Source organism: Ranitomeya variabilis, chromosome 1, assembly GCF_051348905.1.
Source record: "Ranitomeya variabilis isolate aRanVar5 chromosome 1, aRanVar5.hap1, whole genome shotgun sequence".
NCBI classification, from domain to species: domain Eukaryota; kingdom Metazoa; phylum Chordata; class Amphibia; order Anura; family Dendrobatidae; genus Ranitomeya; species Ranitomeya variabilis.
The window spans coordinates 397,070,175-397,094,868 of NC_135232.1; the positions used below are offsets into that span (position 1 = coordinate 397,070,175).

At 45.7% G+C, this 24,694-nt stretch overlaps 1 protein-coding gene across 2 annotated transcripts in view; it reads left to right on the forward strand.

The window, feature by feature from the left end:
• The first annotated feature begins 10,688 nt into the window (after positions 1-10,688).
• The window catches only part of SMARCA2 (SWI/SNF related BAF chromatin remodeling complex subunit ATPase 2), a 403,813-nt gene continuing 389,807 nt past the window's right edge, over positions 10,689-24,694 (forward strand). The window contains exon 1 of one of the 2 annotated variants that reach the window (XM_077249116.1): positions 10,689-11,283. The gene's annotated coding sequence lies outside the window, so the exon portion shown is untranslated. The remainder of the gene's footprint in view (positions 11,284-24,694) is intronic. The other variant, XM_077249118.1, reaches the window with a different exon arrangement.

The following is a 24,694-nucleotide window of genomic DNA, read 5'->3' on the forward strand; positions in this document are numbered from 1 at the left end:
TTTTGTTGTTTTCAAGTGACTGGTCAAAAGTGCACCATGACTTTACTGTCTCACTGTATATTCTGGTAGTTCGAAAATCTTACCCACACATCCCTTTATAAAGGGAAATTCAACATAACACGCCATATACTGCTCACATACGCAGCACCCCAGTAGGTGGGTGGAATGTCTGGGTACAAAATCTGTGTCAGAGGGTGAAACCAATGGCCCTTCCCCTGTGTTACGTCCTTACCAATCTGCTGTCCAGGAAGAAGGCGCTGATGCCTCTTGCCCACAAACAGCCGTTGCACAGACACAACAGTCAGCAACCAAGTACAATTCATTGTCCCAGAGTAGTGTTCAGTTGTCCCTTGTCAGCATATATGTCTCTTCCCAAATTGTTAGATAGGGCATACATATTCGTTAGCACTTTACATAGTCCAGTACTGGCCAAAGACCATTTCTGGCTTTTCCAGGCTCCTAAATGAGACTTCTTGCGTCTCTTTTTTTAAACTCTCGCTTCCATAAAATTTTCTAAATTTGGGTCCAAAAAAATGGCAGAGGAGTATTGCCCAGTTTCTCTACATTTTTAAGCATGGCTAAGAGACTGGGTTAATACGCTCCACAGACCCATTCAGGCCACAGCCTTACACAAATTGGAACATGGTCATTGCCATTCTAAGGCCTTTACCTGAGCTCCTGGATGTGGTGATGGCGGCGGGCAAAGCCCAAAATTCAAATGTTTTAGCTGGCATTGTAAAGTGCTGGGGAATATGTATTCCACTATCGTGCTAACTATTTGGCATGAAGGAGGGTCCTCCCAAATGTAGGAGTGAGAGCTCTCACAAATGTTAAAGGTAAAACTAAAGCCAAAACGCTCAGTGTCAACATATGCTAAAGGTGAGGTATCTTGAAAGGATGCGAAATCTTGAAAAATTAGATTCTCAAAGCACAATCGTTAACAATTCTGTTGTGGATTCTGTTTGTGGGCTCCCTCTGGTGGTTACTGCTGGTACTGGGTGACTTTGGTGGGTTGCGGCCTTTGGTTTCCACCTGTCCATCAGTGGCTGGGTGTTTCCTATTTTACCTGGCCTTTCTGTCATTTCCCTTGCCGGCTATCAATGTATTCAGATGTGCTCTGTTTGGTTCCTGCCTACCTGCTCCCAGATCTTTCAGGATAAGCTAAGTGCTGATTTTCAGTTGTTTGGTTTTTTGTCCAGCTTGCTTATTATGTCTCTATGCTAGCTGGTAGCTCTAGTGGACTGAGGTTCTCCCCATGTGCCATGAGTTGGCACATGGGTTCTTGTAATCTCAGGATGGTTTTTTTGATTAGGGTTTTTTGCTGACCGCTCAGTCCCCTTTTGTATCGTTCTGCTTTCTAGTTTACAGCGGGCCTCAATTTGCTAAAACTATATATATCATCTCTATGTGTGTGCCTTCCTCTCATTTCACCGTCAATACATGTGGGGGGCAACTATATCTTTTGGGGTTCATTCCGCTGGAGGCAAGTGAGGTCTTAATTTTCTCTGCAGTGCTAGTTAGCTCTTAGGCTGGTGCGTGGCGTCTAGAACCAACGTAGGCACGCTCCCTGGCTATCTCTAGTTGCGTTTGTCAGGCGTAGGGCAGCGGTCAGCCCAGGTTCCATCACCCTAGAGCTCGTCCGTAATATATTTGTACTTTGCTTGTCCTGTGCTATCCCTAGCCATTGGGATTCATGACAGTATAGCCGGCCCGCAAAGTGTTAATTGTTTGGGCTGAAGCAGGAGAAAGAGAAGTGTTTAAGGGAAATTTTTTTTTTTTTTTTTTTTTTCCTTCAGAGTTTTGCTGCCTAGCCCTTAATTGCTGTCTAGCTGCTTCTTACCTCCTCTTAACCCTTGAATGGCTCTGATCTTAGCTGTTTAACATGGATGTCCAGAGTTTGGCTTCCAGCCTGAGTAATCTCGCGGCAAAAGTTCAAAACATACAGGATTTTGTTGTTCACACTCCCATGTCTGAACCTAGAATTCCTATTCCAGAGTTCTTTTCTGGAGATAGATCTACCTTCCTGAATTTCAGGAACAATTGTAAATTGTTTCTTTCTTTAAAATCTCGCTCCTCTGGAGACCCTGCTCAACAGGTCAAGATTGTAATATCTTTCCTGCGGGGCGACCCTCAGAATTGGGCATTTGCATTGGCACCAGGGGATCCTGCATTGCTCAGTGTGGATGCGTTTTTTCTGGCATTGGGATTGCTCTATGAGGAACCTAACCTGGAGATTCAGGCTGAAAAGGCTTTATTAGCCCTCTCTCAGGGGCATGATGAAGTGGAGATATATTGTCAGAAGTTTCGGAAATGGTCGGTGCTTACTCAGTGGAATGAGTGCGCCCTGGCTGCAAACTTCAGAAATGGTCTTTCTGAGGCCATTAAGGATATTATGGTGGGGTTCCCTACGCCTACAGGTCTGAATGAGTCTATGGCTATGGCCATTCAGATTGATCGGCGTTTACGGGAGCGCAAACCCGTGCACCAGTTGGCGGTGTCTTCTGAACAGGCACCTGAGACTATGCAATGTGATAGAATTCAGTCCAGAAGTGAACGGCAAAATTATAGGCGGAAAAATGGATTGTGTTTCTATTGTGGTGATTCAGCTCATGTTATATCAGCATGCTCTAAACGCACAAAAAGGGTTGATAAATCTTTTGCCATTGGTACTCTGCAGCCTAAGTTCATTTTGTCTGTGACTCTGATTTTTTCACTGTCTTCCATTTCCGTCGATGCCTATGTGGATTCGGGCGCTGCCCTGAGTCTTATGGATTGGTCATTTGCTAAACGCTGTGGTTTTAGTCTGGAACCTCTGGAAGTTCCTATTCCTCTGAAGGGAATTGACTCTACACAATTGGCTATGAATAAACCACAGTATTGGACACAAGTGACCATGCGCATGACTCCCGTTCATCAGGAGGTGATTCGCTTCCTTGTACTTTATAATTTACATGATGTACTAGTGCTTGGTCTGCCATGGTTACAAACTCATAATCCTGTCCTGGACTGGAAAACAATGTCTGTGTTAAGCTGGGGATGTCAGGGGGTTCATGATGATGCACCTCCGATTTCAATCGCTTCATCTACTCCTTCTGAGATCCCTGCGTTTTTGTCTGACTATAGGGATGTTTTTGAGGAGCCTAAGCTCAATTCGCTCCCTCCGCATAGAGATTGTGACTGTGCTATAGAATTGATTCCTGGCAGTAAGTTCCCTAAGGGTCGTTTATTTAATCTGTCACTGCCAGAGCATACTGCTATGCGGAATTATATTAAGGAGTCCTTGGAAAAGGGACATATTCGTCCATCTTCGTCCCCTCTGGGAGCAGGTTTTTTTTTCGTGGCTAAAAAAGATGGTTCCCTGAGGCCTTGTATAGATTATCGCCTTCTGAATAAGATTACAGTCAAGTATCAGTATCCATTGCCATTATTGACTGATTTGTTTGCTCGCATTAAGGGGGCTAGGTGGTTCACTAAGATAGATCTTTGCGGTGCGTATAATCTGGTGCGGATAAAACAGGGTGATGAGTGGAAAACCGCATTTAATACGCCTGAGGGCCATTTTGAGTATTTGGTAATGCCTTTTGGACTCTCCAATGCTCCGTCAGTCTTTCAGTCCTTTATGCACAATATTTTCCGTGAATATCTGGATAAGTTTATGATTGTGTATTTGGATGATATTTTGGTGTTTTCTGATGACTGGGAGTCTCATGTTCTACAGGTCAGGAAGGTGTTTCAGGTTCTGCGGGCCAATTCTCTGTTTGTGAAGGGCTCAAAGTGTCTCTTCGGAGTCCAGAAGATTTCTTTTTTGGGGTACATTTTTTCTCCTTCTACTATTGAGATGGATCCCGTCAAGGTTCAGGCGATTTGTGACTGGACACAACCTACATCTGTTAAGAGCCTTCAGAAGTTCTTGGGGTTTGCTAATTTTTATCGTCGGTTCATTGCTAATTTTTCCAGTATTGTTAAACCTTTGACTGATTTGACTAAAAAGGGTGCTGATGTTGCTGATTGGTCTCCTGCGGCCGTGGAGGCCTTTCAGGAACTTAAGCGCCGGTTTTCTTCTGCTCCTGTGTTGTGTCAACCAGATGTTTCACTTCCTTTTCAGGTTGAGGTTGATGCTTCCGAGATTGGAGAAGTTCTAATGGCTCGGTGATGAAGCCATGTGCATTCTTCTCTAGAAAATTCTCGCCCGCCGAGCGCAATTATGATGTGGGTAATCGGGAGCTTTTGGCCATGAAGTGGGCATTTGAGGAGTGGCGTCATTGGCTTGAGGGTGCTAAACATCGTGTGGTGGTCTTGACTGATCACAAGAATCTCATTTACCTTGAGTCTGCCAGGCGTTTGAATCCTAGACAGGCTCGTTGGTCGTTGTTTTTTTCTCGTTTCAATTTCGTGGTTTCATACCTGCCAGGTTCAAAGAATGTGAAGGCAGATGCTCTTTCCAGGAGTTTTGTGCCTGACTCTCCTGGAGACTCTGGGCCTACTGGTATCCTTAGGGATGGGGTAATATTGTCCGCCGTATCCCCAGACTTGCGACGTGCATTGCAGGAGTTTCAGGTGGATAAACCGGATCGTTGTCCACCAGAAAGACTGTTTGTTCCGGATGATTGGACCAGTAGAGTCATCTCCGAGGTCCATTCTTCTGTGTTGGCTGGTCATCCTGGAATATTTGGTACTAGAGACTTGGTGGCCAGGTCTTTTTGGTGGCCTTCCTTGTCTAGGGATGTGCGTACCTTTGTGCAGTCTTGTGAAGTGTGTGCTCGAGCTAAGCCTTGCTGTTCTCGGGCCAGTGGGTTGTTGTTATCCTTGCCCATCCCGAAGAGGCCTTGGACGCACATTTCCATGGATTTTATTTCTGATCTCCCGGTTTCACAGAAAATGTCCGTTATATGGGTTGTGTGTGACCGCTTTTCTAAGATGGTTCATTTGGTGCCCTTGCCTAAGTTGCCTTCCTCCTCTGAGTTGGTCCCTTTATTTTTTCAGAACGTGGTTCGTTTGCATGGGATTCCGGAGAATATCGTTTCTGACAGGGGATCCCAGTTTGTGTCTAGATTTTGGCGGACGTTTTGTGCCAAGATGGGCATTGATTTGTCTTTCTCGTCTGCATTCCATCCTCAGACGAATGGCCAGACGGAGCGAACTAATCAGACCTTGGAAACTTATTTGAGGTGTTTTGTTTCTGCTGATCAAGATGACTGGGTTGCTTTTTTGCCACTGGCCGAATTTGCTCTTAATAATCGGGCTAGTTCGGCCACGTTGGTCTCTCCTTTTTTTTGTAATTCGGGGTTTCATCCTCGTTTTTCCTCTGGTCAGGTGGAGCCTTCGGATTGTCCTGGAGTGGACGTGGTGGTGGACAGGCTACATCAGATTTGGAATCAGGTGGTGGACAATTTGAAGTTATCTCAGGAGAAGACTCAGCAGTTTGCTAATCGCCGTCGCCGCGTGGGTCCCCGACTTCTTGTTGGGGATTTGGTGTGGTTGTCTTCTCGTTTTGTCCCTATGAAGGTCTCTTCTCCTAAGTTCAAGCCTCGGTTCATCGGTCCTTATAGGATCTCGGAGATTCTTAACCCTGTATCTTTTCGTTTGGATCTCCCAGCATCGTTTGCTATTCATAATGTGTTCCATCGGTCGTTGTTGCGGAGGTATGAGGTGCCCGTTGTTCCTTCGGTTGAGCCTCCTGCTCCGGTGCTGGTGGAGGGAGAATTGGAGTATGTTGTTGAGAAGATCTTGGATTCTCGTGTTTCCAGACGCAAACTCCAGTATTTGGTTAAGTGGAAGGGTTATGGTCAGGAGGATAATTCCTGGGTGGTCGCCTCCGATGTTCATGCGACTGATTTGGTCCGCGCCTTCCATAGAGCTCACCCTGATCGCCCTGGGGGTTCTCGTGAGGGTTCGGTGACCCCTCCTCAAGGGGGGGGTACTGTTGTGGATTCTGTTTGTGGGCTCCCTCTGGTGGTTACTGCTGGTACTGGGTGACTTTGGTGGGTTGCGGCCTTTGGTTTCCACCTGTCCATCAGTGGCTGGGTGTTTCCTATTTTACCTGGCCTTTCTGTCATTTCCCTTGCCGGCTATCAATGTATTCAGATGTGCTCTGTTTGGTTCCTGCCTACCTGCTCCCAGATCTTTCAGGATAAGCTAAGTGCTGATTTTCAGTTGTTTGGTTTTTTGTCCAGCTTGCTTATTATGTCTCTATGCTAGCTGGTAGCTCTAGTGGACTGAGGTTCTCCCCATGTGCCATGAGTTGGCACATGGGTTCTTGTAATCTCAGGATGGTTTTTTTGATTAGGGTTTTTTGCTGACCGCTCAGTCCCCTTTTGTATCGTTCTGCTTTCTAGTTTACAGCGGGCCTCAATTTGCTAAAACTATATATATCATCTCTATGTGTGTGCCTTCCTCTCATTTCACTGTCAATACATGTGGGGGGCAACTATATCTTTTGGGGTTCATTCCGCTGGAGGCAAGTGAGGTCTTAATTTTCTCTGCAGTGCTAGTTAGCTCTTAGGCTGGTGCGTGGCGTCTAGAACCAACGTAGGCACGCTCCCTGGCTATCTCTAGTTGCGTTTGTCAGGCGTAGGGCAGCGGTCAGCCCAGGTTCCATCACCCTAGAGCTCGTCCGTAATATATTTGTACTTTGCTTGTCCTGTGCTATCCCTAGCCATTGGGATTCATGACACAATTCCAAAAAGAGGGAAGAATAGGAAGCATTTAAGGAAACCAGGACGGATGAACACAGAACTTAAACACATGCTAAAAAGGAAGAAAAAAATGTTTATCAAATGGAAAGAGGGAGGCATATCTAAAGAAGAATATAATGCTGTCTGCAGAACCTACAGGGCACAAATCAGATTAGCTAAAGCTGACAATGAATTAAGGCTCGCAAGAGAAGTCAAAAGCAATAAAAAAGGATTTTGGGGATATGTCAAAAGTAAAAGAAAAGTCAAAGATGCTATAGGATTTTTACAGGATGAAAATTATGAAATGGTAAGAAAGGATGTTGAGAAGGCCGAACTTTTAAATTCCTAGTTTGCAACAGCCCGAAACACCGTGTCTGCGAATTGAGATACTGATTTGGCTTTTATCCTAAGTCATATTGCATGACTCGTTAAAGGGTTGATTGTAGAGTTTAAGTCCTCTTTTTCTCTGAAGAGGCAATTTGCATATTTTGCATCTGTTTTCTCTCAGAAAGAAAATCTAACATCAACTGATTTTCACTGTCCTATTAAGGGAATAGAAGAATCCAGCATATCTATAAACAGAAAGATAGTGAGGAAACACTTAGCTAACATAAATGAATTCAAGTCTCCGGGTTCAGATGAATTACAACCCAGAGTACTGAATGAGATAGCAGAAGAAATTTTTGAACCACTCTCCATAATCTTTGAAAATTCTTGGAGAACAGGAGAAGTCCTAGAAGACTGGAGAAGAGCAAATGTTGTTCCTATCTTCAAAAAGGGGAAGAAGGTGGACCCACGGAACTATAGGCCGGTGAGTCTGACGTCTATACCAGGAAAGATCTTTGAACAAATTATTAAACAACATGTATGTAAGTACCTAGATAAGAATGAAGTGATTAAACAGAGTCAGCATTGGTTTGTAACTAATAAGTCATGTCAGACTAACTTAATTTCCTTCTATGACAGAATCACTGACTGGGTGGATCAGAGAAATGTTGTAGATATAGTATATCTTGACTTTTGCATTTGACAAAGTATCTCACACAATCCTTATTGAAAAAATAACAAAGTATGGAATGGACAAGGCAACTGTTAAGTGGATTCATAACTGGCTTAGTGATTGGACCCAAAGAGTGGTCGTAAATGGCTGCACATCCAGTTGGAAGAATGTCTCAAGTGGGGAACCAGAGGGCTCTGTCCTGGGCCCTGTATTGTTCAACATCTTGAGGGTAAACTGATCAAATTTGCTGATGACACAAAGCTAGGAGGGATAGCTAATACTAGAGAAGAGAGAGAGAGAGGATTCAAAAAGATATAAATAAACTGGAGCAGTGGGCAGCAACTAACAGAATGATTTTTAACAGGGAAAAATGCAAAATACTACATCTGGGCAATAAAAATGAAAAAAAGCATATACAGAATGGGAGGAATAGGGCTAAGCAACAGCACATGTGAAAAAGACTTGTGTATACTAATAGATAGCAGACTGAACATGAGTCAACAGTGTGATGCAGCAGCACAAATGGCAAACACAATTCTGGGATGTATTAACAGAAGCATACAGTCTAGATCACGTGAAGTTATTACTGCCCTCTACTCCTCTTTGTCAGACCTCATCTGGAATACTGTGTCCAGTTTTGGGCACCACATTTTAAAAAAGACATCAACAAACTGTAGCAAGTTCAGAGAAGAGCGACCAGAATGGTGACTGGTCTGAAAACCATGTCCTATGAGGAACGGTTACAGGATTTGGGAATGTTTAGCTTGCATAAAAGAAGACTGAGAGGAGACGTAATAGCTGTCTACAAATATCTCAAGGGCTGTCGCATTGTATAAGGATCATCTTTATTCTCATTTGCACAAGGAAAGACTAGAAGCAATGGGATGAAACTGAATGGGAGGAGACACAGATTAGATATTAGAAAAAAACTTTTTGACAGTTAGGGTGATCAATGAGTGGAACAGGCTACCACGAGAGGTGGTGAGCTCTCCTTCAATGGAAGTCTTCAAACAGAGGTTGGATAGACATCTGTCTGGGATGATTTGAGAAGGGAGTTGGACCAGATGACCCAGGAGGTCCCTTCCAACGCTACCAATCTATGATTCTATGATTTTTATTTAATTTTTTAGCGTTATATACTTGTAATTATGAAGGAAAAAAATGTTTCTTAGCATTTTTCCCTTTAAAAAAATTGAGGTTTGGTAGGTCTTCTTATAAATCACAACACCTAATCACATCCACATGATCAAACCATGAAGTGAATATCATAGAAACACCAAATTATAAACTTCACACAGGGCTAATAATAAACTCAATTTTAATAAATCACAAAAAACACATACAAATAATGACAATGAGGGTATACTCCTAGAACACAGGAACAAAGGGGGCTAGTCAAGCAGAAACTTCCAACATGATAGTATCATAAGCCAGACAGTAATGTAATCGTATAGCTAATCATTGTGCCAGTGATCACACGTTAGTACAAGAGTAACATAGTCCAAAAAATACATATACAAGGTATAACGGTATAGTTACCAAAGGAAGCGCTGCTGGATGCCCACCAACTCCCGACGCGCGTTTCGCACCGAAATGCTTCCTTTGGTAACTATACCGTTATACCTTGTATATGTATTTTTTGGACTATGTTACTCTTGTACTAACGTGTGATCACTGGCACAATGATTAGCTATACGATTACATTACTGTCTGGCTTATGATACTATCATGTTGGAAGTTTCTGCTTGACTAGCCCCCTTTGTTCCTGTGTTCTAGGAGTATACCCTCATTGTCATTATTTGTATGTGTTTTTTGTGATTTATTAAAATTGAGTTTATTATTAGCCCTGTGTGAAGTTTATAATTTGGTGTTTCTTCTTATAAATCAGTAAAAGCGGCACAATAGTCTGGCAACATTATTCCCTGATACCATATATGAGTCAGAAAGGCATGCAGGTATCTTCTCCATGCTGTTCCCATTTAGTTTTAGCTTTTTCCCATCCATTTCAGCATTTTTCCATGCCCCAGACCTGTTTTTTTAGTGCAGCAGAAAAATATTCGGCTTTCCCATTGACTTCCATTGGATTCATTATTCGGTACGAATACACAGATATTAGAAAGTATTTGTGCCGATTTTCCCGGATCCGATTATTTCACTATTCGGTCATCACTAAAGACAAGTTGTTTTGTCTTTGCAATAGATGCATTCATTCTTTTTTTTCTATCTTTTTTAGGTGGCTTCGTGTGCACATACCCTTACTGTGCACAGATGATGTCGGGGGAGGGGATGAGCAGACATTTTGAATTTGAATGATCTCTCTGTCCTCCCGGCAGATAAGTCACCGCGAGGGGTGTCTAACAGCATGTTACCCTCCTCTCCCCATACACCACATGTATGATTGGGCATTACAATGTTTAGATGTATGGGGGTCTCGGAAGAAACATCTGTCGTCCGTGCTATTTGCACGTCACTCATTTGGCCAGAGCAAATCCTACATGTATCTGGAAATGTACAAATGTTGTTTTGCGGATCCAGATGTGGGTTAACCCTTTTCAATGGAAATGCAAATCCACATGGGGCTAATCCCTTGCCTTTCCATGCGGAGGACGCACGAAGAATGAACGTGCTCATTCTTCTCGCTGATATTGCCTGTCGCTTGGACAAGAATCTGCCTGGGGTTTTTGTGTCTGGTTTACCTATATTTCTTTCACGTGCACTGGAGGTGTAATATTATCAGATTTTATGACGATTTTGGTGCACAATACTGTGTGAACAGCCTACAGAATAAGTCCATGGATATAACAGCCGTGGACACTTATTGTAGCAACTATACACGGAGAACAAAGGTGTGTTGTCTCCTCTACACCGCCTCAGGTGACACAAGCAGCTCACTCCTAGAGTGGCCAGACCTCTCAGCTGACAGCAGGGGGCGCTACAGGGCACTGTCCTCCTGATTCTCCTCACCCCCTGGGTTATTTATTAGGAGGGCTGAAAGATGCCCCCAAATGACAAATGTGACTAATCGGGCTGAGCTGTCCAGCATGTGTGATGCTGATGTCCCACTACACGGCAGCAGTGGTGTCGGGGTGCAGGTGTTCACAGCCCCCCGCTGCCGGCAGGATGGAGGAGGTGTGGTGCTGCTGGCACCCTGTGAACGGGGGAAGTGGCAGAGCGCAGGAAAACTACACACAGCAGGATTAAAAATAAAACCAAGAAGGAATTGGGAGGAGGAGGAGGAGTTGGCAGAAGGGCTGAGCAGGAGGGGAAGAGGCCATGATCCGGATAATGATCTCATGGCCCGGCTGCCAACGGGAGTGACGGCGCGTCTGCAGCAGTGACAGGCACACACGGGGTGGTCAAAGGTGGCAGTGACCAGTAGCAAGGAGACCTCGGCGCCGTCACTCCGCCTCATCCTCCAGTGCGAGAAGGACCGGATCCCAGGGCTGGAGCCGCGGTAATCCCACGGATACTGCCCCCGTGCCATCTGTGCCTGTGTGGCGTCCCCCGACCCCAGCCGGCTGCTTCATTCTCTACAGCGTGATCTTACTGCAGTGCACTGCTTAACCCCTTGTGGAGCGCGGCTCATCTTCCCCGGGATCGGGCTGACTGGTTGGTAGCACGGAGACGCATTGCTTTGAAGTTGGCTTGTGATTCCTCATTACCTGTCATCCCTGTGCGCACGGTGCTGATGATGGATGCAGCGGATCGCGGGGCGATCGTTCCTGCTGCACTACGCATTCAGCTGGCAGGGAAGTTTTCAGGGAGGAGACAATGAAGTTGTCAGATTGTTTCACTTCATTATTCTCATTATTCAGCACTGTAAGTAGAGGAGCTGCCCAATCACCGTACTGTACCGGTGCCTGCCTGGCAGGAGGGATGCCACATCTTCCTGATCACTGTTTGCTCACTCTGGTCACAGGGCACACAGGGGGCATTCGGGGATGTGGCTATTAGCTGTCTTATTACTAGCCATCTGCTGATGGATCTTTCATCTAATATATTATCTACTGATGGATCCACCTATCTAATATCATCTGCTGATGGATCCATCTAATAGCATCTCCTGATGGATCCATCTAATAGCATCTCCTGATGGTTCCATCTATGTAATATCATCTACTGATGGATCCATCCATCTAATATCATCTGCTGATGGATCCATCTAACATCATCTGATGGATCCATTTATTTAATATCTTCTGATCTATCCATCTATCTAATATCATCTGCTGATGGATCATCTATCTAATATCATCTCCTGATGGATCCATCTAATAGCATCTCCTGATGGATCCATCTAATAGCATCTCCTGATGGTTCCATCTATGTAATATCATCTACTGATGGATCCATCCATCTAATATCATCTGCTGATGGATCCACCTATCCAATATCATCTCCTGATGGATCCATCTATCTAATATCATCTCCTGATGGATCCATCTAACATCATCTGATGGATCCATCTATTTAATATCTTCTGATCTATCCATCTATCTAATATCATCTCCTGATGGATCGATCTAATATCATCTCCTGATGGATCCATCTATCTAATATCATCTGCTGATGGATCCATCTATCTAATATCATCTCTTGATGGATCCGTCTATCTAGCATCATCTGATGGATCTATCTATTTAATATCTGCTGATGGATCCATCATCTAATATCATCTGCTGATGGATCCATCTGTCTAATGTCTGCTGATTGATCCATCTAATATCATCTGCTGATTGATCCATCTATCTAATATCATCTGCTGATGGATCCACCTATCTAATATCATCTGCTGATGGATCCATCTAATATTTACTGATGTATCCATCCATCTACTATCATCTGCTGATGGATGCATAATCTAGTATCATCTCATCTGCTGATGGATACATTTAATATCTGCTGATGGATCCATCTATCTAATACTTACTGATCTGTCCTAGTTGTATCAGTGATAAGAACGCTGGGGTTCTGCATACAACTAGCTCACTGACTGTCCCATTTTCATTTTATGCTCCTGTGTCCATTTGTTCTGTAGTTGTAAAATGGATTTTGTCAAGAGGATTATATGGGATTATGCTAGCTCATTGTTGAATCTTTGTCAGGTTTTGTATATACAGTATATATATATATATGGATGTAAATAATGAAAATCTATGTTATCCATGTTTGCTATTATCTAGTCTATTGTTCCTTGTCATCGGCCATTACAGGCAAAGTTGACACTATCTGTTATTCTTCAAGGTGTCCAGAAAAGGTCTTGCCCATTTGCTTTACTTTGTCTCCCAGTTCTGAGCAGCTTCAGAATCATTTACCTGAATATTGGAGCTGTATGTAATGCACTGTAGCTTAATAATAGATACAATGAGCACAATAATTGGAGAGACACAGGGAGACCTACTTCAATGCAGTTACATTTAGGGTATGTGCACACGTTGCGGAATGGTGTGCGGATTTTTCCGCACTGATTTTGGTAAATCCGCAGGATTTACTGCGGAATTACCGCAGATTTACCGTGGTTTTTCTGCATTTTTTGTGCGGATTCCACCTGCGGTTTTACACCTGTGGATTCCTATTATGGAGCAGGTGTAAACCGCAGCGGAATCCGCACAAAGAATTGACATGCTGCGGAATAAACAACGCTGTGCACATACCCTAAGGCAGTGGAAAAAATCGTTCATCTGCACTGCCCCATTGAAAAACAATGATCTGAGTGCTGTCCCTTTTTTTCACGGACAGTACTTGGGACAAAAATACAGTCTTGTGAATAAGCCCTGAATGTTAGTCCAAATGGCGTAAAGTATGTAATTGAGTAGAAGCTTGTTAAAAACCTACCGTGTACCCTGTTGAAGCTTATTTGATGACAACACAATTAAAGATATGTATTTCAAGCCATGAAAACTAGATTTTGGTTGACACGCTCTAGTATATGCAATTGGGAGCACAAAGGTCAGACAGGATTTTCATTTATTACTTCCTTTCCTCTAGCATTAAATGGCACCAAAGGAACCTCACACTGGAATAACACACAAATTCACTTAAGGTACCTTCACACTGAACGATATCGCTAGCGATCTGTGACGTTGCAGCGTCCTGGATAGCGATATCGTTGAGTTTGACACGCAGCAGTGATCAGGATCCTGCTGTGCCATCGTTGGTCGGAGCAGAAAGTCCAGAACTTTATTTCGTCGCTGGATCTCCCGTAGACATCGCTGAATCGGCGTGTGTGACACCGATTCAGCGATGTCTTCACTGGTAACCAGGGTAAACATCGGGTTACTAAGTGCAGGGCCACGCTTAGTAACCCGATGTTTACCCTGGTTACCAGTGTAAATGTAAAAAAACCCAAACACTACATACTTACATTCCGGTGTCTGTCCCCCGGCGCTGTGCTTTCCTGCACTGTCAGCCCCAGCCAGCCATAAAGCAGGGCACAGCGGTGACGTCACCGCTGTGCTTTCCGGCCGGCGCTCACAGTCAGTGCAGGAAAGCACAGCGCCGGGGGACAGACACCGGAATGTAAGTATGTAGTGTTTGGTTTTTTTTACATTAGCACTGGTAACCAGGGTAAACATCGGGTTACTAAGCGCGGCCCTGCGCTTAGTAACCTGATGTTTACCCTGGTTACCCGGGGACCGCCATCGTTGGTCGCTGGAGAGCTGTCTGTGTGACAGCTCTCCAGCGACCACACAACGACGAAACAGCGACGCTGCAGCGATCGGCATCGTTGTCTAGATCGCTGCAGCGTCGCTAAATGTGACGGTACCTTTAGGCCAAACAAGTTAACAAGGAAAAGGGTTTATGGGGTGATACATGTTCACTTAATAACTAGCTGTTATCTAATGCCTATACTAGCTTACAGTCGTTATGTAACAAGATGACAACAGCCAGTAGGGAACATGTGACGATTTGAACCATGCACAATGCTTGCTCACAACCCTGACAGGCTGAGAGGCCCTTTTAACTAGCACCAGTAAAACAGAGCGCTGCCAGCCCAGTAGGACTGCCATCAGTTCTTTGTTAGATAAAAGCCCGGTCCATTAACAGGATTTTATTGGGCCCCAATAGCAAGTGAAGTTAAACCGAGAACACAAGCCAAGCAATGGTTACACATATACAATGGTCAGATATGCAAATACAGGTGGTAGTACACAAGGTATAAGCTGATGAAATATGTCAGTTACCAGCTTGATGTTCGACCTTGGAGCTGGACCACATATGGGGTGTAAGGCACAAGGTGCTTCCAGTTCCTTCCAACACGACACGATACATGTCGTGACACCTCCCTCCTCAGAAGTGAACTGCAAGAAAAGAAGAGCAGAGCTACATGGCCTCACAAGAGCATTTAACCCCTTGGTCAGTCACTCCCTTTGCCACCTATGGGATGGTTTTAGTCCCCCTTCTCCTGGGTTCTTGATAGCTGAAGCTCCAAAACCTATGATGGATCATTACGTCTCAAAGGAAGGTCATAGGGTGGCGGGATTGACGTTATCGTGTCGGCCAGGCCCCCTGTCATGCTTTGGAGACAAAGGATGGCTTTGTTACCTGGCTTTTACTAGCCGTTTTACATATCTCCCCACCTTGGGGTGCTAGCACAGATCGAAACCTGGCAGGCATTCAGCCCATTCCCGAGATCTCGAAAATGAAATGGTTATACAGCTGGATGTACGATAACTCCATAATCTCCTTATGAAATTTGTAATGCTTGTGCCCTGACTGTTGGCGCGAGCGTGGGGTGTGTGGCCCCACTGTGCCACAAACCAGACTTCCCTGGACGGGGCGTGACTAAGCAGCTTCCTTGGTGTTCACTGGAGCCTCTGATGGTGAGGTCAGGCTTGTGCAGCAGGTAGCTGCCAGGTACCACTCCAGGGTAGAGTCTGGTTGTGGTTGCTGATCCCACTGGGGGAATACAGACAGGCAGGTGGGCACGGCCGAGACACTGACAGGCAGGCACGGCTGACACACTGGCAGGCAGGCACGGCTGACACACTGGCAGGGAGGCGGGCACGGCTGAGACACCGGTAGACACTGGAGGAGCAGGGACTGACTCGGGAAGGACAGGAACACAGACAGGTGCGAGTGGATTATGGGAACAGGTAGGGACCTGTTCGGACAGGGGAACAGGGACTGATTCAGGGAGGACAGGAAGACAGGTATGAGTGACATATGGGGACAGGTAGGGACCTGTTCAGACTCTAAGGAAAAAGACCCAGGAGGTGCGAATCGAGAGCAGAGCAGAACCTCAAGGAGCGGAGCAGGACGGAACCACAAGGAACGGAGAAGGGTAGAACCGCAAGGAGCAGAGCAGGGTAGAACCACAAGGAGGGAAGCAGGGTAGAACTGCAAGGAGCGGTGCAGGGCAGAACTGCAAGGAGCGGTGCAGGGCAGAACCCCAGAGTGAGAGCAGAGCGAGAGAAGAGTGGAACCGCAGAGCGGAGCCACATAGCTAGAGCAGAACGGAGCTGCAGAGCCAGAGCAGAACGGAGCCGCAGAGTGAGAGCAGAGCGGAACCACAGAGCGGGAGCAGAGCAGAGCCACAGAGTGAGAGCAGAGTGGAGCCGCAGAGCGAGAGCAAAGCGGAACCGCAGACGGAGAAGACACAAGGATACAAACGGCAGGGATAGGAAGCCAAAACAAACAGATATAGGAAAGGACTGAGTTCAGACTAGATCAGGGACAGACAGGATCTAGGATACAAGAATATGACACAGTACAAACAAGGACGGACACGGAAAGAGATACTGTACAAGGACACAGGCCTGAGTATGCAGCCCTCAGGGAGATGGAAACATAGGACACAAAGCCAGAGGCGTAGCTAGGGGTTCAGCCCAGGGGGGGCGAGACATCTGAGTGGGCCCCTAACCTTTGATTACAACTATGGTGATGCACCCTAATAGTGGACGTAGGAGAACCTCATCAGGTGATCCTGCTTCAACAAAAAAAAAAAACATCGCCACAAGACCAATACTGATATTACCACCATATTGTGACCATATAGGGGTAGATACCAGTCCTACAAAGCATACAAGTGATTACAGCACAGTTACAGATGGTGACTTACCACTGACGTTCTTTCTGATGGAATCGTTCACTTTTCCCGTCTTTTCCATCTGGCCCAGACCGACATGGCGACTTCTTCCACCCAGGACTCAGCTGCAGAGAATACAACAAAGACACGTTTCACTTCTCATATTCCAGCCATCACTATCTATCCCCAACCTGCACAACCTCCTCATCCTGCTGATACCCCAATACTGAGCTGCTGCTGCCGTATGTGTCCCTATTACTGCCCCTGATACCCCAATACTGAGCCGCTGCTGCCGTATGTGTCCCTATTACTGCACCTGATACCCCAATACTGAGCCGTTGCTGCCGTATGTGTCCCTATTACTGCACCTGATACCCCAATACTGAGCCGCTGCTGCCGTATGTGTCCCCATTACTGCCCCTGATACCCCAATACTGAGCCGCTGCTGCCGTATGTGTCCCTATTACTGCACCTGATACCCCAATACTGAGCCGCTGCTGCCGTATGTGTCCCTATTACTGCACCTGATACCCCAATACTGAGCCGCTGCTGCCGTATGTGTCCCTATTACTGCCCCTGATACCCCAATACTGAGCTGCTGCTGCCGTATGTGTCCCTATTACTGCTCCTGCTGTGTGATACAAATGCAATGCTCCTCATACTGCATCACATAGTAATGCCACCACTGTGCCCTTACATAGTACAATTTCTCCTTTGTGCTCTCACGGTAGCCCCAAACTCCTTACAGGCCCCCACACTGTATAATGGCCCGACAGCAGCCTTCAAACTGTATAGTGACCCCGGCGTTAGCTCCCACACTGTATAATGACTCCTGCCTTAGGTCCCATGCTGTGTAACGGCCCCCACATTATCTACCACACTTTATAATGACCCCTCCATTAGCTTCCACACTGTATAATGACCCCCGCATTAGTGTCCATGCTGTATAATGACCTCCGCATTAGCTTCCACGCTGTATAATGGAACCCGCTGTAGCTCCCACTCCTTGGATTCTGGTCACTGTCTGTCCCTCTCTGTGGGCTGATACTTGCACAGCCCTGAAATATATGACAAAGACCTAAATAGAAGAAACTGCCAGTGGGTGTGTATAGAGGCCATCATAAGGGTATAGCTCCCTGAATGTGTCCAGGTATCACTAAAGGAATACTCTTGTCTGGACAAGACCCCAAAGAGGGAAACGGAAATGAGGGAACCAGAAAAAAGGGGGGGGGAGGTAGAATATTACCAATCTAAAGAAAAAACTACACCCCCTGGCTCTTCTGTTCTTCTTTCCTCTTCTCCCCCTTGGGGATCTTGTGATCTAGACTGAGTATATGTAAATGGACCCGTACCCATTTACCCATACACACACTGTATATGCTGTACGCACCACACACCCACTGTATACGCCGTACGCACCACACACACTGTATACGCCGTACACACCACACACTGTATACACCGTACACACCACACATCCATACACTGTATACGCCGTACGCACCACACACACAAACACTGTATACACTGTACACACCACACACACAGTATACGCCATACGCAACACACACTGTATACACCGTACGCACCACACACACAGTATACGCCATACGCAACACACACACACTGTATACACTGTACGCACCACACACACAGGCACACTTTATACACCGTACACACCACACACAGAGTATACGCCATACGCAACACACACTGTATACAACGTACGCACTACACACAGTATACGCCATGCGCAACACACACACACTGTATACACCATACGCACCACACACAGTATAAGCCATACGCACCACACACACTGTAAACGCCGTACATACCACACCCACACACTTTATACTCATCCTCTTGTGCGGTACCACCAGCGGAACACTGTTGCAAACATGCCACTGCCAGGATCAGCCGAATGACTCACTGACCGCCGCCATCTTTGTACAAGAGGAGCTCATAGCACATGGGGTAGACAGGTCAAAGAGAGCACAGACGGGGGAAAGAGAGAGTGGATAGGTGGGTGAGCACATGGGGGGGGGGGGAGAAAGATTCTCAACACTACAAAGCCTGCCCCCATTGTGACATTACTGCCCTCCCGAAGCGATAGCATCGGGTCTCCATATAGTAAATATATATTCATCCTCAACTTTTTAAATAAAAAGTTTTACCTTTTATTTTTCATATTTCGTGTTTTTTTATTTTTCATGTTTACCACCTTAGATATACGGATATGAAATCCTGCAGACACTGGTCTGATGGGATCCTGACCCAGGCTACAGGATAGAACATATAAATGGGTTGGGGTCTTATCAGACCAGTGTCTTTGTGTATGTGTATATACAGTGTATATATATATATATATATATATATATATATATATATATATATATATATATATATATATATATATATATATATATATATATGTGTGTGTGTGTGTATGTGTATATATATATATATAGACATACATACATACATACATACATACATACATACATACACACACTGACAAGACTGGTCAGTAATGTGCACTCATGGTCCTGACCCTGGCAGCAGGACCCCACACATGAGGATATTTTACTCTTTCCCATATAAAGTATATATGGAAAGAGACACACCGTATATCCTTCTCTGTGGGGTCCTGCAGCCAGGGTGAGTGCACATCACATTACTGACCAGCCCCCATAAATCTGCAGTGCCTTAAAAACTGCAGCTACAGCACAGGAATCCTGCTGGGTCTTATCAGGAGAGCAGCAGAGTAGAGTCGAAGTGGGAGCTGTACTTACACCCGAAGTGGGAGCTGTACTTACACCCGTGTGTCCTGCTCCTCTCACTGGAAAAAGATGCTCCTTCTTCCTGTCTGCTCTGCAGCACACATGGCATGCCCAGTACTCAGCGTGCAGTGTGGGTGTGTCCTCAGTATACTGGAGGCAGGCAGCTGTCAGGTACAGTGCTCAGTGCTGCCACTGCATGGGGGGGGCTGCTTTGGGGAATATGTTACTCTCCAGCCACTGCCCGCGGTAGTGCAGGGAGATCATGTCTCCCTCTTCTCTACCACGGAGCTTACAGTAACTATATCGGCGGGCTGTGCACGCTGATATAATTAAGTGTAGCATAGCTCCGGGTGGGCCCCTGTGAGTGGTGGGCCCGGGGCGACCGCACCCTCTGCCCCCCTGCTAGCTACGCTACTGCAAGCGCAAGGTAAGAGGTCTGAGAATGCAGCCCCCAGAGAAGGCAGAAACAAGACAGGACCTAAAACCTTAGCAGCAAGACACTAACTGAGGGAAATAGTTGCTCAGGCATTCCCCTAATGTTGGGAATGCCTTAAAGGGAACCTGTCACCCCCAAAATCGAAGGTGAGCTAAGCCCACCGGCATCAGGGGCTTATCTACAGCATTCTGTAATGCTGTAGATAAGCCCCTGATGTAACCTGAAAGATGAGAAAAAGAAGTTAGATTATACTCACCTGGGCGTGCGGTCCGATCCAATGGGCGTCGTGGTCCGGTCCGGGGCCTCCCATCTTCATAGGATGACGTCCTCTTCTTGTCTTCACACTGTGGCTCCGGCGCAGGCGTACTTTGTCTGCCCTGTTGAGGGCAGAGCAAAGTACTGCACTGCGCAGGCGCCGGGCCTCTCTGACCTTTCCCGCAGCATGAAGACAAGAAGAGGACATCATCATAAGAAGATGGGAGGCGCCGGACCAGACGCGACGCCCATCGGACCGGACCGCAGCGGGACCGCCCCTGGATGCGTATAATCTGACCTCTTTTTCTCAACTTTCAGGATACATCAGGGGCTTATCTACAGCATTACAGAATGCTGTAGATAAGCCACTGATGACGGTGGGCTTAGCTCACCTTCGATGGTGAAATTGATGTCTTTAATGTACCAACCATCCGGTTACAGATATTTCATTCGGCTCGGCAGGTAACGGTGAGGGTGCGGGGAGTGTAGAGGGGACGACGGCCGTTTCGCGCGATTTGCGCTTCTACGGGTCCATTTGCACATGGACCCGTAGAAGCGCAAATCACACGAAACGGCCATTGTCCCCCCTACACTCCCCGCACCCTCACCGTTACCTGCCGAGCCGAATGAAATATCTGTAACCGGATTGTTGGTACATTAAAGACGTCAATTTCACGCAAGCTGGGTGAGTGCCGCATATTTTCTTCTCTTTCCTCCGTAAACGAAGACAAGGTAAGTGGGGTGTGAGTTTTTCCCTTTTGAAGCTGATGAGCTTGGACCACCTGCTGAGCCAGGTATCCTGTTTCAGCTTCACAACTTGAAGAAGAATTGTAATCTTGAGCCAGATATGATACAGTTTATTTTCATGACATTAAATCGCCCTTATTCTTCCCAGAGTATACCTGTTTAATATACTGGGCAGGACCGTCCATCTGGCATTTGTCAGATACTCTGGTACTAGAAGTGGGCCACATAAATACAATTAAAAGTGATGCAGACTATGTCTTCAGGACTATTGTATGTTGGGCACTTACTTTGTGGAGGCACAATTGGGAAACTAGTTTTAAGTATGGCTTTGAGGGGGTGACACACACTATTAGTATGTGAAGCCATACTAACCCTATTACTATATGGAGGCACATAGGGGCACTATTACTATGTAAAAACATTTAAGGCACTATTCTTATATGTATGGAGGCACAAATGGGGCACTATTACTCTGTGAACACAAATAGCAGTCACTATTACTATATGGAAACAATGTGTACTACACTATATGGAGGCACAGAAGGGACACTATTACTATGGGAAAACATAGGATGTACTATTTGTCATGAATGGGTCACGTCTTCCTGGGTGATCTGGGGTTAGAAGATCACTAAGTATTGTGAATCGCAGATCTTCCATTTATCCTGTGTGTTTGTGTTTCATATTAAATGGATTTTGTTTCCTTTGGTGCAGAAGAGGTTAACAACCCTTTCTATGGTGGTTAGAAACTTGCAGTTTTATCCCATAGCTGTTCCACATGTGGTAATTTCTTCTTGCTATAAAATGTGGGCAGACCTCTTTCTTGCCAGTGAACGTTTTACTTACTAGCTCCTTGGAGTCGCTGTATTGAGTGGGAGATCGTTGTTGCTGCTGAAGATTGTTGCATGTTGTATTTTGGTGTATGCTTTCCTCATTGCCCTATTCCCATTTGGTTTGTACATTCTTACCCTTCCTTATATACCTGTCTACCTTTGGGTGTTTTATATGTTAGTTGCTTTATGTTATCCCTGTTTGTTTTGCGTGTTTATACACTAGCATATCTGTCCTAGGCCCCCTGGAGGTAAGGGGAGGGGATAGCTCATGGAGTAACAGGAGAAGCATAAGGCTGGTGGCCCAAACCTCCTCACATTTAGAGGTACCTTTAGGAGCAGGAATAGTTAGAACCCCAGTCCTAGGGACGGTTCAGAGCCCCTGTTCCGAATCACTTACAGTCAACAGCGTGACATTTTCACTAGCTCCACATTTTATAGATTTTGATATGGATTCCGTCGCTAACCTTGCAAGACAGCTGCAGGGTTTGTGTTTTGAGCTGTCAGACCTACGGTCTAAAGTTTCATCACAAAAGACAGCTGAACTGAAACATAAAGTGACGCTCCCGGATAGGTTTTCTGGGAATCGAGATAAATTTGTTGCATTCCGGGAAGCCTGTTGTCATGACTCGGTTATTGGGTGTACCAGGACTAGGGGTTTCTTCCCTTTCCCTAACACTAGGGGCACCCTAGCTCGCCCTGTTACCAGGATTACTTCTGTTGGTGAAGACGCCAGGGCCATGTATCTTGCCTTAGCTCCTGAATCTGCCCTCAGTCAGTACCCTTCCCCCACCCAGGGAAGAGGGGAATAGTAGTGTACTGTAATACACCAACCAGACTAACAAGGTAATGCGAACAGAGATAAAGGAAAATAAGAATCATACAAATATGCCCACATAAACAACAGAGGTAAACACTGGGGAGTGGAGGATGGGGTTAAACCAAAGTAGGAGAAGCAAAGGAAATATCACACACTCAAAACCTAGCAACAGTCAAAGAGAAATCCACCAAAAGTCTTCTCGAATAACAACCAACAACAACCACCAGCCATGCAGCAAAAGCTAGCTCTGACAATGAGTGCTAGCCAGGACCCAGTTTATATAGGAGATGTGAGTGGCTAACAGTGCACAGCTGAGAGCCTTAATCAGGAAAGTTTCCAGGACCTTACATGTGAGCAGATTATCCCCTGCACTGCTAAAAGAAACTTACACTGTTTAAAATGAAAGTGAAGTCTTTCTAATCATTGCAGGAGTAGAATTCAGACACTGCGGTCTTCTGGCTTCTCTCTGTCATGGTAAACCTATGTGTTGTGAAATTGGATTTTGGGCTCCCCCGGTGGCCACTGGTGGAATTGAACTGGTGTGCATCATCCTCTCTGTTCACCTGTTTCCATCAGGATGTGGGAGTCGCTATTTAGCCTTGCTCCTCTGTCACTTCCATGCCGGTCAACATTGTAATCAGAAGCCTTTCTGTGCATGTTCCTGCTGCTAGACAACTCCCAGCTAAGTTGGACTTTAGTCCTTGTTTGTTTTTGCATTTTGTTCCAGTTCACAGCTGTAGTTTCGTTTCTGTGTCTGGAAAGCTCTTGTGATCTGAAATTGCCACTCTGATGTTATGAGTTAATACTAGAGTCTTAAAGTAATTTCAGGATGGTGTTTTTTGATAGGGTTTTCAGCTGACCATGAAAGTGCCCTTTCTGTCTTCCTGCTATCTAGTAAGCGGACCTCAATTTTGCTAAACCTATTTTCATACTACGTTTGTCATTTCTTCTAAAATCACCGCCAATATTTGTGGGGGCCTCTGTCTGCCTTTCGGGGAAATTTCTCTAGAGGTGAGCCAGGACTATATTTTCCTCTGCCAGGATTAGTTAGTCCTCCGGCCGGCGCTGGGCGTCTAGGGATAAAACGCAGGCTACGCTACCCGGCTACTGTTAGTTGTGCGGCAGGTTTAGTTCATGGTCAGTTTAGTTTCCATCCTTCCAAGAGCTAGTTCTTATGTTTGCTGGGCTATGTTCTCTTGCCATTGAGAACCATAACAGTTTGACCGGCCAGAAAGGGTTAAATTAATTGACAGAGAAAGGAGAGATAAGAGAAGTCTGCTGAAGATTTTTTTTTTTTTTTTTTTTTCCTTCAGTTCTGAGTGTGCTTGTAATTGAATCTCTTGCAAGTCTGCCTATATTGCAGCCTTTCTCTCTCTCTCTCCTTCTAATCCTGGAATGGCTCTGTGTTCACCTGTTTAAAATGGATATTCAGAGTTTAGCTGCAGGTTTGAATAATCTCACCACGAAAGTTCAAAATTTACAAGATTTTGTTGTTCATGTTCCTATATCTGAACCTAGAATTCCTTTGCCTGAATTTTTCTCGGGGAATAGATCTTGCTTTCAAAATTTCAAAAATAATTGCAAGTTGTTTTTGTCCCTGAAATCTCGCTCTGCTGGAGATCCTGCTCAGCAGGTCAGGATTGTGATTTCCTTGCTCCGGGGCGACCCTCAGGATTGGGCTTTTGCATTGGCTCCAAGGGATGCTGCGTTGCTCAATGTGGATGCGTTTTTTCTGGCCTTGGGGTTGCTTTATGAGGAACCTCAGTTAGAACTTCAGGTGGAAAAGGCCTTGATGTCCCTATCTCAGGGGCAAGACGAAGCTGAAATATACTGCCAGAAATTCCGTAAATGGGCTGTGCTTACTCAGTGGAATGAGTGCGCCCTGGCGGCGAATTTCAGAGAGGGTCTCTCTGATGCCATTAAGGATGTTATGGTGGGGTTCCCTGTGCCTGCGGGTCTGAATGAGTCCATGACAATGGCTATCCAGATCGATAGGCGTCTGCGGGAGCGCAAACCTGTGCACCATTTGGCGGTGTCTACTGAGAAGACGCCAGAGAATATGCAATGTGATAGAATTCTGTCCAGAAGTGAACGGCAGAATTTTAGACGAAAAAATGGGTT